A 6,033-nucleotide genomic window follows, 5' to 3' on the forward strand; every position below is an offset into this window, starting at 1 on the left:
AATGTCCATAATAATTTTAAATTTAAGTCTGCAAGGCCTACACCACTACGTATTAAAACAACCAAGAGCTGCAAGGTCCCAGTAGCTATGTAAGGCTCGGCATAGCCAAACAAACAAGCTTGTAAATCCATTTTGAATATGCAATTCATCTAGTTAGGTAACAACAACAGATACACAGCTGATAAAATATTACAGTGAAACAGCATGAATTAAAAGAACTATATTTTGAAAAAAAGTTGACATTGTTTGCCTCTCAGTGGCTTAACGATAAATCTAAAGGCTTATAACGCTGAAAACAAGTTTTCAATACCCGTGGTGGGCAGAGCAGTGATGAACCTTTGAATAGCTTTGTGCTTAACTACAAACAAACAGAACATTGTTTGGAGTCATAGGTAGTATGATGCTACTAAAAAGTATTGCTATTGAGTAGGATATGTCGCAGACCCTTACGATGCGTAATTTGTTTAGTTTGTTTTTGAATCTCATGCAAAGCTACACGAAAGCTATTTGCGGTAGTCATCCCTAATTTAGCAGTGTAAGACTAAAGGAAAAGCAGCTAGTCATCACTACCCACCACCAACTCTTAGGCTAATCTTTTACCAACGAATAGTGGGATTGATCGTAACATTATAACGCCCTCCACGGTTGAAAGAAGTAGCATGTTTGATGTAACGGGAATTCAAACCCACGACCCTCAGATTACAAATCGTAGAAAAAAGGCTGAGTCAGAGTCTTTGAAGAGGTATGATATAAAGATATAAATTGCTTGCTACGTGGAGCACATTAACAAACATATTCTTAGAAGGAACATTGTATAAGCGGTTCTACAAACAAATTGGATTTTGGAAATTAAAAGGACGCAGAAAAGTAATAATCCTAAATAAAAATTATGATAAAAGAGTAATTTAATAATAATAATCAGGATAATATGTGTGGAGGATGTCAAGTTAATAGGGTAGTAAAGAGATATAGACCAAAGCTGTAAACACTTTAAAAAAACGTTCATTAATTCTGTGTGATACAAAATAATTTAGTTTAAATATAAGTTTATATTCTATGTTTCGCGATCATACTTGTTGTGAGGGACATGTAATGACACAAATACACTCATGTTATCAATTCCACTGCGATTCGGGGAATTGAAATGTTTAGGAACGAGGTAATCTAGGGTGCCGTGGCGGGCAATTCGGAGATCTACACGGTATCTATCACCGAATTTGCGTACAGTTTCCTTGATGCTAAGTTCCTTACATCCAGCGGCCCGGCATGACCAGGAGAGACTAAGGCGTTCGACTCGTAATCTGAGGGTCGCGGGTTCGAATCCCCGCCGCACCAAACATGTTCGCCTTTTCAGCCGTGGGGGCGTTATAATGTGATGGTCAATCTCACTATTCATTGGTAAAAGAGTAGCCTAAGAGTTGGCGGTGGGTGGTGATGACTAGCTGTCTTCCCTCTAGCCTTACACTGATAAATTATGGACGACTAGCTCAGATAGCCCTCGAGTAGCTTTGCGCGAAATTCAAAACAAACAAACCTTACAATTAGTACAGCAAATACAGTAAATAATGTACTTTAATGTGCGGGATAATTGTACAAAAACTACTGGATCAAATTACTGGATGCAGCACCACGTCATCTGTGTACGACAGGACTGTTGAAATGGGTATCCAGAAACCATCATCCCTACATAATTGATATATAGGTTATGGAAAGAAATAAGGGAGGAGAAGTGTGATTTGAATATTCCAGTTTTATGATTGAGATTTTTGCAACAGAAATTAAGCCACACAGTTGTTATCGAAATGTACAAGTATTATCTCGTAATTTACAAAATAATAAAACTGTTTTTGACTAAAAAAAAAGTAGCAGTAGTAGATAATTCTGTAATGGTGTGTGCGTTTTCTCATAGCAAAGGCTCATAAGTCTAGTTGCTGAGCCCACCGAAAGGAATAAAACCCCTGATTTTAGCGTTGTAAATCAGTAGACTTACCGCTGTACTAGCGGGAAGCGATTTTGTAAGGATAGAAAAAAAAAGCAAATGAATTCAGGAAAAGAAAAAAGTTAAAAACTCAAAACTGCTGTTAACCTATAAAGTTATAACAAAAATAAACATTATACATGCTAAAAGATGTTATTGTTAAAGGTTTATCACGATACACGTGAAAGAAGATTTAGTTTAGCTCTAATATGCTTTGGTCCCTGGTGAGATAGAAGTAAGTCTTCAGAATTACAACACTCAAATTATGGGTTTGATTCCCAAGAGCAGAATAGTCCAACGTGGCTTTGCCAAAAGTAGCCATATTAATATATTTCTGGCTAGCATCACTGTGCTTTTGTTTAGCAAACAGTAAGAAATCTATTATTGTAAGCTATACTTTCTTTAATTTGGCCGTTGTTATTATTTTAGGTTAGAAGAAAATTTTAACGTCACTAGATGAGTGATTTGCTTAACAACTAAGCTGCAAGCTATATTTTTAATGCTTTAATTTGTGTTAGTTATAGGTCACATGATGTTAAGATTAAAATTTTGTAAAAGTAGGCTTAGAATACTTAGTTTGGTTTGTTTTGAATTTCTCGTAAAGCTACTCGAGGGCTATCTGCGCTAGCGGTCTCTAGTTAGTTGATAAAAATAGTGCGAATTTCAGTCCTGGAAGTAATAACGAATCTATTTAGTTCTTTAATAACGTTTTCTACAAGCTAATTTCACTTTGAACACTTCACTGAATTTTCAATAAATACTTAATAATGATTCAGTAAATATTTCTCTGAATTCCCATTTTAACTTCTCTTCTTATTACATTTAATGAAACTCGGATAAGCCATCTACTGCAGAACACTCCCAATATCCGATAAAATATATTTCAGTGTTATTTGTAGGTTTGCTTATTTAACTACACTCGTCAGTAACTCGGAGTTACCCGAAAATATCAAGAGTAGGTAGGAAGAAGGAATTTTTGGACTATGTGATCAGGAATTGTTGCACTGTTTATGATACAATAATCTAGTTACTAGCTTTTGCTTAATATAAAATAGTTAGAGTTTAAAATAAAGTTTTTCTAAAGGAATGGTTATTCTGAAGAGAGAAGTGTTTAAGACTGAGAGTGAGAATTTATGAGCAGAGAGATATGTCGAATTTAAGATAAATCATCTCTCGAACATTGAACTTTTAAAAATACTATGGAAATTCATGAAACTGACCAGTCTGCAACTGCTAACGTAAGGAGACCTGCACAAGTCTGTTGCATTCAAATGACGTGGTTAAATGGTACTCTGAGGATAAATTCTGCACTGAGAATACCATAATGGATTTAGCATATGGTGAGTTCAACATCAGTCAGGTCACAACAGCTTCAGTTCTGGTCGATATCAGCTTTAAAAATGGGCAAAGGCTAGATATACTGCAAGTGGATGATTTCTATCAGTCATAGTTATCTTCCTGATAGATAAGGAAGTGGACACTCACAGATTAAGACCATGACCCAGCTGTAGTACCTGTAAGGAAGAAAAGATTCCTCATTACAATGATGGTAGTTCATTACCCCTGGGCTGTGTGCGGTTGTACATTAGGTAAGTTTAAGTAGCTCAGTGTCCTATGATTCTGGTCCAGAGATTGACCAACAGTTGGAGTATTGTCGTCCTGTCAGTAAGTTCCACCAAAACCATAGACATCAGTGGCACCCCTTCTTAGCATCTCTTAGGATTATGAGAAAAGAGAGAATTTTGCCTAGCCTACATTACCTTGTATTTAAAGAGACATAAACAAGAGACCTATGTCAGTTTGTGAAAAATTTCAGTAAGAACCTCCCAGGAACAGACTGTGCAATGTTTTGTCCTGAGTGCATAAAGATAGCTGGGAACTTTTGTGTTTGAGTCACATTGCTGATTCAACCAAGTGATCCATCAGGCTTAGTTTGAGACTTAGAAGAGGATAAGCAATGAACGAATGAGTACCTATAAGGACGATATGTGTCAATTTCACAGGAAAGCATATCAAGCAAAGACTTCTGTAGATCAGGAGGACATACTGATCAAAGAATTCAATGATAAAATTCCCACTGAGTTTATGTGAAAGCACTTGGGAGTTAGGGACATCATTACTCTCAGGAGTCACATTCACTCGGACATGCTTTGAAGTGGCCACTTCAAACTAACCATCAGAACGGAAGAAGCATGCAGCAAAAGTTGTACTAACCATTACACCAGTGGATGGTTCAACGCACGCACCTCCACTGTAAAAGACTAGATCCATCCCACGAGCCAACAATCAGCTGCATCTAAAAGATGGAAACAAAAGAGTGGTCAATGCTATGCAGTCTTATTCCTGCAATAAGGTTCATTTACAGGATTTATGCTGCAGTAATTTTCATTTATAATATATATGCTACGGCAAGATATGTCTATGGGGTATGTGCTATCACAGGATCTACCAGTAGGATATGTATTGCCTCAACATCATTCAGAAGGGAAAAGCAAAACATCTGTTTTTTCTTTTTTGTGTAATTGTGAGATACTGATTAAGGAGCTGCCTGTAATTTGTGGCAAGGTAAATACAACAGAGCTATGAGCTCCAGTTGATGACTCAGCAAATTTGTGCCAATCCACAACATCAGTACTTTGATAAGCAGAGAAGTACAAATGAACATCAATACCAGCATTTGGGTGAGAATGCCTGAGACGACCAGCAACAAATGGTAGATACTGTGGTAAATGCTCCAGTAAAGTTGCTGATCCCCAGTTGAGTTTTGTCACTGGCTTGAAAGGGGACATAACAGATATATTGCATTAAAGCTTACAGCTAGGTGGAGCTTGTTATGTGCCAATAAGAGTACAAGAGTGATATGCTGAGTTTCTGGTAGATACAAGAGTAGTGAGAATACTAGTAGTCTTGCATTGTTTCAAAGCCCCCAAAGACCATCACTGTAGCTAGTGAATGCTGATTTTACTTTGACAGATGGTGAGAGACGAGAAATTACAGGAAAGGTGAATCTCTGGTTCAATCTAGACAGTGTAACCCAGAGAACACAAACATTCATCTTCAATCTCAAATCCGTAATTAGAATCCTTAGGATAGATGTACTGCAGTGTTTATCAGCCACTTTTATCTGTTCAATGGGTAAACTGATGTTTCATGGAAGAGGTATCCAATGTCACCTAAATTGAGATGATGAACATATTTAGGAGAAAGAATAATAGTATCTATATCTTGACAAGGTTTAATGTGTCAGTGCAATGTAATGTAGCTATAAAAGCCAAGTACGAAATAAACTGTTTCGTTGTCCAAAAAGCAGAAAACATAAACCTGAATAGTGATCCACCTGAAAAAGGTCCTGATGTTGCTTTGTAATTATAGATCATCAGCCAATATTGTATCCATTATGCTGTGACCCAAGTAAATATAAGACTACTGATATAGCTTAGAGCAGTAAGTGACAAATGCACTGCCAAAATATATCCAGTGCAACAAAAGCAACTTGTTGACATTTGGGAGTACATACCAATGGGTTTATGTTGTCAGATGGCTAACAGTGTAAAACAATGCTGATATTTCCATTGAGACTAGGTAAAATTGGTATGTGCCAAGTAATGAAATTATGAAAACCGTACATGAAATAAACTGCTTCCTGCCCAAAACAGAAGGCACTATTAGCTTGAAGAGTGATCCACTTCATAAAAGGTCTGATGTTGCTTTGATATTATGGAAGATCTTCTAGGATCCTATTCATCAGCACCCTATAAAGACAGGTGATGTATAACTGATAATACGCTCACTGTACTAACTTCCATGGAGCACTAAGTAGATTGCAAGTACTAAAGTATTGAAAATTCAGTAGAACTGTACTATACAGCCTTCAAAACGTATGTGGTTGTCTTCAGTAGCAACCTTCATGAAAAATGGAGGAATTTCAAAGTTCTAAATGGATTTCTAATGGGTGATTCAGTTACTTGTATTGATGCTTTCCTTTTGTCACGGATAGATTAATGTCTGGGTGCAAATAAAAGCTCCTGGTGACTTATACTGCATGTTTTGTATTT

The sequence above is a fragment of the Tachypleus tridentatus genome, chromosome 8 (genome assembly GCF_004210375.1).
Source record: "Tachypleus tridentatus isolate NWPU-2018 chromosome 8, ASM421037v1, whole genome shotgun sequence".
In the NCBI taxonomy this organism is placed as follows: domain Eukaryota; kingdom Metazoa; phylum Arthropoda; class Merostomata; order Xiphosura; family Limulidae; genus Tachypleus; species Tachypleus tridentatus.